Consider the following 10,672-nt stretch of genomic DNA (forward strand, 5'->3'; position numbering starts at 1 on the left):
ACAAAAATCAACGAGCCACAATCTCCGCTGGTTTGTTTGCTCGTCATGCTCAACTCATGGACACAAGCAATGATTTCTTTACTGAATCGTTACTGGCGACGAAAAATGGTGCCTGTACATCAATATAAAGCAGCGTAAGGAATGGCTTAGCCCCGGTACACAAGCGACACCGCGCGTGAAACAAGATCTTCATCCGCGTAAAACGATGTTGTGCGTATGGTGGGACTGGGAAGGAATTATCCATTACGAATTGCTTAAACGGAACCAAACGGTCAACGCGGAACTCTATGTTCTACAGATGTTCTTCATTTCTCTTCATCTTCTCACATCCTCCATGTACAGTAATTATGTCTCATTACCATGCAGTGTCGCACTTTGTACACAAGCAACATACAAACTACTCCTCACTCCGAGAGAGAATCCCTTGTTTCTGGAAAAGATAATATCTCGCTGAATTTTTTTCACCGTATCCTTATTCTGATAACCATGGTTTCAGAGCTTCTTTCACTGATGATTAGGTCGCCCAGGTAACAAAAGCAATCACCTACGTCTATTGGACCCTCCAAGCATTGAAAATGAACTATTTTTGTAGTACCCTGGATGCTAACTACTCCTACTCATTTGTCACATACAAAGTCTTTACTTGCAGTAAATTGCAATATAAGTAGTGAGCTAAAATATTTGTTGTATTATAGCAGTATTTGTATACAAATTATTCTTCTGTAGCTTTAAGCTTCAAGTTTATAAAAACTTTGCTAATATGTACTTTTCAAATTCAATCTGTAAGCGGAACAGTGAAAATATACAAGATTCAATACATAACTCGAAATTTAATATGTAAATTCCAGTAATGAGATTCCTGTTCTTTTTAGAAACCAGCCTTTTCTCTACATGACAAATGCAAAGTGTTAAAAATGAAAGATAATTTACATACATTCATGCATACATGGTGGCTGTCGTCTCATTAGACACGTATGACCTTCGCTGACAAAGTATCTTATCCTAGATGTTAAAAGACAATGGTTGTCAGTAATGCCCATGCTTGCACAACACCGTTAAGACTCTCGTTTTCAAAGCCAAGTAGTTCAGAAACATGCAAGAGCAAGATATTCGACTTCACAATGAGGTGAGTGTTTTTTCGGAATTTCCTTCTCCAAGACATTTGCTTCAAAAGAAGCTTGGATATAACACTCCTACTGGCTCATCGCGCGCCGGGGCGTTACATCCGGTTTTTCTATGTCCTCGCGCATACATACATGCATGCATACATACATATGCAGCCGAATCATATGGAAACTCTAAGCGTCGTGTTATATGCGTAGGTAGTCACATTGTCACTTCATTGCAGACTTGAAGCAACATAAGTGGGTTCAGACAAGCATCTTGAGCCATGATAGGCTTGTAAATTGAAATACAAAATATTTCTACAAAAACACCTTCATGGATTCTTGTATGTTTGATGTTTAACGCAACTAACACATCACAAAACACCAGAAAAGAATAAAAGAAAAATATTTTAATTAAAAAAAATACTTTGGAGAAACAGAATTTGAAACTTTAAATTATAAACAAAATCAGATAAAATAAAATTTACAACCACAGCTGAAATGTTAAAACGTAATTCAACATATTATGAAGGCAACATGTCGAACAGAATTGGCGGAACACTCTAAACCAGGCACGTGCCGTCAGTAATTATTCAGGGTAGGCAGTTGGTGACCTTTATATAGCAAAACACAGACAAAAAAAAAAATAAGCGAAACACAAGCGCGCGACTGAGTTGAGGGTAGATTTACTTCTGCCTTTATAGCACGTAAAGAAAACAGTGTTGCGTCACGTGTACTACAACAGTTCTAAGAAAAGCTTAAATACTGAGATTGAAAGGCAGGGGCGAATTATGCCTACCTAATCTACAAAAAAAAAATCAAAACATTTTGCATTTTATGCATAGTAATCAGATTAACCTTCATAATTTTATTGAATTAGGTGCATATTTTGCCATGAAAGAAAAATGTTGCAATCGATCAATTCTATTCAAGGTAGGCACTGCCTACCTTGCCTACCTAGGCGGCACATCACTGCTGTAAACCATAAAAATTACTGTAAATTTTTACCATCATATGAACCATTTGAAAGTTGCTGTGAAGTTTACTGAGAAAAAAATTACAAGTTTAACAAGCAAGCCGAATGGATGTATGAACAACAGCAGAGATATGCAAACATTTTGAACAACGGTAATATCTAATAAATGAGGCTGTACTGCAAAAAAAAAAACTACTAAACAGAAAATCCCTAAGCTCACATATTATTAGTGTAGACATTTTATCGAAGGAATCTGATCATAGTCTAATGTCAAGCGTACAGAGCGTATATTAGATCCACCCAAATGACTATCAAATTAACACTTTTCTCATTCCAAACATAGCCATACTGTTTGCTCAGGCCAAACTTCATCAACCAATGGCCTGTAAAGGAAATCACGTATATGTTATACACCAAGTGCATCAATCTGTTCGTATAGATATATTTTGCTACCAATAATATTATAACTTAGGGCGGCAAGCTAGCAGAATCGTCAGTAGGCCAGGTGCAATGCTTAGCGGTATCTCATCAAATAGTTTCGTCTGGAGAGAAGAGTTATAACCATGGATTTTGCAGGCGTTCCGAAACCAGTGAGACGGATGCAGTTGATGTTCCTCTCAAACAGTAGCAAATTAACGGCTGCAGGGAGGGATTCCATGTCGTTCTGAGAAGGAATGACTGTGCGAAATAGAATAAACGTGGGAAGCGAGACTTGTTGTAATGGCCAGTTGAGTTCGATGAAGAGCGATTAAACGAACTTTTGCACGAAAATTCTCGTCAAACGACAAGGGAACTGGCACTGCTATAGAGAAGCATCTTCACTCGAAAGGAAAGGTTCAGTAGTATGGAGCATGGGTTCCGCATGCTTCAAGTGACAACAACAAAAATCAACGAGCCACAATCTCCGCTGGTTTGCTTGCTTGTCATGCTCAACTCATGGACACAAACAATGATTTCTTTACTGAATCGTTACTGGCGACGAAAAATGGTGATATGGTTGACGAAAGAAAGGAGGAGAGATGTGTAAGTCAGAAAGACTTGAGTAGAAATGGTACGAGACCAACTACTTCCTGCACTATCGAGGAGGGGAGAATGAGGAGTTGTTGGTGAGTGACTTTATGCCTAACAGTCGGGTATCCTACTTTTGGATACGGTTTTGGATAGCTATACGTGTAGCAGCATTATTGTCAAAATGTTGGAGCAATATTCCATTGTATGCCTCACTTGAATTTTCTTTAAGGTTAATAATTTTTTAGAGTTGAAGTGTTTTCTAACACCGAAGAATATCATGCTTCATGATGCAGCTTTTGCTATGATGATGATTGTGAGTTCACCAGAAGAAAACTTCAGTAATCTTGACGTTTATCATTTGCAGTGACTTTAAAAATTCTAGTTGGCTGTTGCTCATGCTTAAAGGTGGGATATAGTATTTTATTGATATGCACAGACATTGTCTTTCTGCTGTTGAAAGAGACAAGATTAACATGATCCGCTGGGGTGTTTTGAGGTCTCTGTTCATAGAGATCTCAAAACATAGCGCGTTTGAGTTCAGAAGATTAAGGGGGATGTGATGTCATAAAAGTGGACGACGTTGGAGGTGATAGCAAGGTGATCATTGATGCATAGGAAGGAAAATGTGGAAGAACAAAACCAACAAAACCGACAAAACTGAACAATGGGGTACACCAGATAAAACATAGATCAGAGAGTGATCCTTGGTATAGCCACAATATCGCTAACATAAAATCCTCCGATTCAGGAGACAGGAAGAAAATGGATCTCATACGAAAGAGATCTCGTGAGTTTAGCTAGATAGATTGGGTCGAATTGTAACAAAATTGTTTACACCAGATTTTTTAAGGACAAGAGATTACTGCTAAATGTCATTGGAGGACGTAACTCCAGTATATCTTGCTTGACAGAAGACGTACTAACGGTCATTAAGGAAGATAGTTCCAAGTACCTAGAGAAGGTGATTGTAAATGACTGTCTCAATCATCTTTCAGACATTGAAAGTGAGAGTGAGAAGTCAATAACTTGCGTGTTTGGAAGGGCTGTTCTTCTTGAAGATAGGATACACTGTAGCATGCTTCCGAAGATCAGGATAAGTCAAGTATATAGAAAGAGGAGTGGAAACAGTTAGCGAGGGTAGAGGCTAGCTTTGAGACGTGTTGTTTGGGCGTTATAGAAAGGATACTTGTTAGGGTCAGCAGCCTTTTTGGCTTGATGTTGACTGCGGATGCTTTCATATTTTTATATTTGTAAACGTTGTGGTAAGCCTGCTGGAGTGATGAAAGATAATTTTAGAGACGATTTACCTAATATGTGCAATGTAGAGTTGGATGCAAAGCGAGCAGAAAATGTTGATGCCTTCTCCATTGGAGTATTGCTAACAGAGCCATCATAGAGGTAGGGATGTTGACACAAAGTTGGTGGAGATACTTTTTGCTAGCAATAGACTTAAAGACTCGGCAACAATTTGGGAAAAGAAGAAGTTGGTGAGCTGTGCGAGGCAAGGAAGCATCCTTTACGATTCCAGTGAGATGTTGTAGGTGTTGCGACAGTGAATAGAAATAGTTCAGTTTGAAAGGCAAGAGGCGATTTTTTTCCGGACGTCGTAAAATATTTTCTTTTCCTGAAAAGTGCAGCTACGAATGGGCCACTTAGGAGATTTGGACTTAAAGATTTAGTTGTGTGGGTGATGTTTCAGGCACACGTCTACTTTGTTGTCACTGAAGGTAAGGGTATCTATCTACAGTCCGCAGACTATTACTAGGCTATAGATAATTTGGTACTGGGTTACACAGAATTAAAATAGAAATAATACTTTTTTTTGTTTTATTGACTATCCAGTCTGCAGGTTGTTTTTTTCATTTCATATGTATTATATAAGTAATGATTAAATTATATATTATGCATTTCCTTATGTAGTCTTATGCGCCTGATCCTCCAATCCATGGGAACCGGCCCGTGCTAAAAATGTTGGAGACCGCTGAGTTAAGGTTACAGTATATGCGTTGCTATGTATGGCATGAATTTGCACAGATTCGACCAGTAGCTAACTTGAAGTGTCATATAGTCAAGAAGGTGAAGAGAGTTGCGTAGGGCGTGGATGTGTGGCAAGTAATCCTGATCGAGTCGTGGTCGAACGACCCGATAGGTTCGGAGATGGTAATGGTTTTGTACAGGGTTGGTTTTGAGGTGAGGAAGAGAACGAAATTGTTTGGAGTATGTGTGCGTGGATCATGAACTTGTAGAGGAGATGAGACTAATTGTTGCAAGGAGGTGAGGATTGCAACACATTTGGTTGCTGAATCGGCAGCATCAGTGTGGAATGAATGCGAGAACCATTAAAAACTGTGAACATTAAAGTCTCCGAAGGTGATGACTTCAGAAAGGAATGAATTGAGATATATGTCTTGGTGCAGGAAGAGTTGGTGGTGGCTGGAGAAATTCAGAGAGCTGTAGACTGTGTAAATGTATTGAATAGATTAAGAATGAGAAACTTTAAATCAGATTAACTGGAAGACCTTGTTGATTCAGAGGAGAAATGTATATGGCGATGAGTGTGAAGTATAATAAATATGTAGCGATATTGTCTTTTAGTGTCCCTGCATACGAGGTCTGATCAATAAGTATCCGTACTGTTGCCATAGTAATGAAGCTAAAGTACGCAGATTGACCTTGAACTCTGCTGTGCATGTGCACTAAGTTTTAATGTTCTAGCTCCCTTCCGCTGTTTACAGCAGTGCTTGGAAAGAAGGTGTGTAGCGTGTGATCGTCACATTGACTATGTCAGAGAAAGTTGTCATGGCGATGACTGCTCAGAGGCCTGCGCAAAGTTGCAGATGTGTATGGAGAGGAGTGAATGAGTCGCACACAAGTGTACGAGTGGTTCAGAGGTTTCCAAGGTGGCCGAAAAAATGTCGATATTGACGAACGTTCTGGGAGACCTGCAACCAGCAGAACCAAGAAAATGTGCCTGAAGATGTAAGAGGAAATCGTCGAATCCCTATCTGTGAGTTATCAGAGGTGGTGCAAATTAGTCACGGTTCAGTTCAGTCCATTACCACTGAAGATTTGGGTATGAGACGCGTGTCTGTCAAGTTTGTGCCAAAACTGCTTTCAGCTGACCCAAATTATACTCGGGTTTCAGTTGTACAAGATCTCCTTGATTGTGTCGAAAACGACGAATACTTTTTGAAAACTTTGCGTAGGTCTCTGAGCAGGTATTTCCAAGCTTTTGGTAAAATCTGATGCAGATTTTCTGCTCATCTTTCTCTGTCATGGTCAATGCGACAATCATGCGCTACACACCTCCCTTCCAAGCACTGCTATAAACAGCGAAAGTGAGCTAGAACGTTAAAGCTTAGTTCGCATGCACAGCAGAATTCAATATTAATCTGTACAAACTTGACTTCACTCTGGGTGCTTTAGCTTCGTTACTATGGCAACAGTCTGGATACTTATTGATCATATCACGTATTTATACATACTGTATGTATTTACATACACAGTACATATTAACATATACTGAAGAGAGCATACTCTTTATTCTGAAACTTCAAGGTACAGAGTAGTGTAGGCAGCTGTGATGAACCATAAATAAGGAGTAAGATATTTGTTTCATAGAGAGGAACATTGTCCCTCTACTGTTCTTTGTTCTCACATTAAGCCCATTATCATACACGTTCACAAAACATTATTTTTGTGAAAATGAAACCGCAAATATTATATATTATATATATTACATCTGCATACATGAAATCATTCATCCGTAATACAATGTTTCTGTCTATGATTTTTTTTTTTTTTGTTGAAGTATAAAACTAAACTATTTTACGAATTAAACCAGGGAACAAATGGTCTTATGATGAGTCCTAAATTATCGGACAAGAAAGAGCCTAAGAAGTTACCAATGTAATAAAGAAATTTGACAGAAATAGCTGTCTCTTTCCAGATCGACCTTCGTTTTTTTTGTTTTTGAGTTTTTTTTAGTTTTTTTTTTTTTAGTTCCATATATTCATATATAGCACGAATCGCTTAATGGATGTCTTTAATGTCTTTTATCACCCTAACTCTTTGCTGAAACCACTCATTTTCAATAGAACGGGTTTTTTCTGTAGTACATGACAACAGCTCATATATCCTGATTCATTTCCTTGTGTACTGTTTACAAGGAATTATTGGTGTAGTTGATTCTTCTTTTTAATAGTTCTGCTGTTTTGTCATCATTCTCATCAAATGAGTTTTGGTGCTTACGCTCTATTTTCACTAAAACTTCAAGTGAGGATGCATAGACAATGTCGCAGAATTTCATCCATTTGTTCTCGATTGAAAGATCTGAGTCGTCCATTGTCTCTAATGAGCAGGTTAGTCTGCTTATCTTTATATCTGAATTTGTTGAGGTTCAGAGAAGATTTCGTTGCTTTTTTCTGAGGTCTTCTGTTCTTCATTATTTCGTGTTTGTACTTGGCTATCAATAGGTGGTGGTTGGTCCAGCAGTCAACACCAAATATAGACTTAACTACACATAAGTCACAACGATCTTTCTGATGATAAGTGGTGTAGTCAATCAAGTGCCAGTGTGCAGAACGGGGGTAGATTTAAGGGATGCGGTTCCAAAAAGGAAGTTTAAAGGTGATGTTTGTCAGGAGTAACTGAATCACAGTGCAGAACTGGAGCAGAAGTTCACCGTTGGAATTTCATTTGCCGGCTCCGTTGGTTCTTAATACATCCCACTATGTCCAGTGGTCAATTTCAACCCTGATATTGAAGTAGCCCATCAATATGAGTTTTTCTTTTCGAGGGATGGTGGAAATTAGGGATGTCAAATCTTCGTAGAACTTCTCTTTGGATGCTTAGTCATTCATTATTGCGAGGTCATACAGACGTTTACAAGGTTGAAAAAATTGTTTCCTTTCGTTAGTAGTCTTATAATCGTAAGCTGATCATTTATAGTTTTGGAAGATTGGTAAGAATTTTTTCCTAGGTTTGTCGTCATCCTTATCCTGCCCTGGTCTGTAGAATGAGTAGTCTACCCCATATTTCTTGAGGTGCCCAGTTTCTGGTAGTCTTCTTTCGCTGAGAACAGCTGTGTCAATGTTGTACCTTGATAATTCTCAACAACAACTGATCTCTTTGCAGGCCTATCTGCATTGATGTTATCAAGCGAAGTGCGTAGACTCCATGCCCCTAGCTTCAGTGACATTCGTTATACCCTAATATTTCGACTGCCATTTTGGGATCACATCAACTGTGGTCTGCTAAACTGGAAGGAATGAAGTAGTAATTTTCAGAGTCACTTATTTTGGCCCTTTCATCGGTCTAGCGAGATGAGCAGTGTATCCAAGAATAGGGCCACTCAAACACTCAGGGGTCCACCAGAGCTCAGCACTGCTTCCTTTGTCAATGACCATTTACTTTAAGCTATCTAGTGCATGAGTTTGTGGCTGACAGCTTTCCGCTATCCAGGCCTGCTGTCGTTGTCACAGGACTTCCAGATGTATAAAACCACACTGCTTTCCGCGAGATTTTGAAGGTAAAGTAAAACTGCACAGATACTATCTCCACCCTTCTCTCTTACTATTCTGTTATCCAATAGCAAGACAAAATTAACACACCAAAGAGGACACATACACAAGAGCTACCAGAATGAGATATAACCATCCTGCCACCAGTAGGGATTCAACTAATGATTTTCTTTTTGGATTGACTCCTTTAACCTATGCTTAAATAAGCATAATGTACTAGGCAGCAGATGGATTTGCTTGTCTCTGAAGCTTTTTAAAATTAGGAAGCCCATTGCACAGGGCCAACCCCATTCTTTAGACAACATATGCATTTGCTTATTAAGTAGAACTGGTCTACATCATTGACTGAAAACCATGTTGCAAGTGTTACATCAGAGTTTTCCTTCTCCTAGAGAGATATCTGAACAAAAGCTAGGAGTCTCTTACTCTCAGATGTCAGATGGCCGCTGACTCAACAGAGTTCATCCACCTTTGACAGGTTCTGTTTTTCGTCCTGCAGCGTGTCCAACGGAAGAAGTCCTTATCAAGCAGGCTTGGGAAAGTTACCGGCTCAGTCGCCGACGGCCCGACCATGCGACAGGTTGTACGGGGTTGCCTGTTACCTGTAGCACTAGATATTACATCCAGGATGAGGTGTCATTGTTTCTTTCTTTCATACTTTTGAGGCCCACGACAGAATAATGTATTGCGCGCACTTGCACGAAATATATCTCAAGAGAATAAGTAAAAATGGCAAAGCTCCATCCTCGTAGTACTTATTTGTATATACGTTATTGATTAACCCACCCATAATCAAAAGTGTACCTCTCTCTCTCTCTCTCTCTCTCTCTCTCTCTCTCTCTCTCTCTCTCTCTCTCTCTCTCTCTCTCTCTCTCTCTCTCTCTCAGTCCGTTTAGCTGTTAGGTAAACCATTAAACCGATATTATTGACTCAACTAACTGTGAATTTCAAATATTTAGTGATTCGCAGCCTTCAGTGTATTTTCCAGTGTTTGATTTACTTTCCTTACAGGGCTCAACCGTCCCAAATTTCCATTTAAGCCCTCCCTTAAATTACAGTGTGTTTCCTTTGTTTAATCAGTACTAAAACCAATATTACGAGCAAAACTGAAAATTTTGATTTGTGGGAAACGAATTGTTGCCGCAAAGCTCATTTATTTTAAGTACATTTATTTTAAAAACGAAAAGGTAATTTCTCTTACTCTCAGTCAAAAACAAGTAATTAATGCGATATGAACACATTATTTGAAAACTTTTAAAACGATTGACAGTAATTTCCAAGGGCTAAATAGCAGTAGTATATTCCCTTATTGGGACTGTCACGTTAACTTGGCAGTATACAACTACTTTATCGCATCACTACTGCTTAAGTCTCTCAGAGATTTAGAAATCTATTATTTCTAGTATTAGTTATATTTAAATCAAAATATAATTAAAGGGAAATAACTCTAAAGGAAACTATTTTCTCCATAGCTGCACAAAACTTGAAAATGTTATAAGAATTGTGGAGCCTTGACTAATGAATTAAATGCCATAAAGCAATGGCTTGGCCCTAGCTGGAGTTTCTCCTATATCATTAGGACTGCATCATTCATGTTATCACATACTTTGCATACTATCATCATCATCATCGTTTAACGTCCATCTTCCATACTGGCATGGGTGGGACGGTTTGACAAAAGCTGGCCGCAAATTTTTTTTTCCCACGCGAGTTCCGGACCCAGTAGTGAACTCATTTGCATACAGCTAATCAGAGCTCAACTATCAAACTAATTTATGAGCGCATAACAAGTGATGGGCGATAAGATAAGGTCACTTGAGTAAGGAATGACCATGCTTCTTTCCACTTTTGATAATACTTGTTCTTGTTCTTGGTTCAATCATAGCTGCCTCTGCGTAGTTATTTGTGTTGTTGTTTCCTTTGTAAAACAATAATGGGAGAGGGTTGCTTGGACATCACCCTCTACCCACATTTTTCCCATCCATATCTTTACCATATGGGGCCCTAACAAAATCTGATAATAGGTATAGATGCAAATCTATCTAATTACTTGTCTC

Source organism: Octopus bimaculoides, chromosome 3 (genome assembly GCF_001194135.2).
Source record: "Octopus bimaculoides isolate UCB-OBI-ISO-001 chromosome 3, ASM119413v2, whole genome shotgun sequence".
Classification (NCBI taxonomy): Eukaryota; Metazoa; Mollusca; class Cephalopoda; order Octopoda; family Octopodidae; genus Octopus; species Octopus bimaculoides.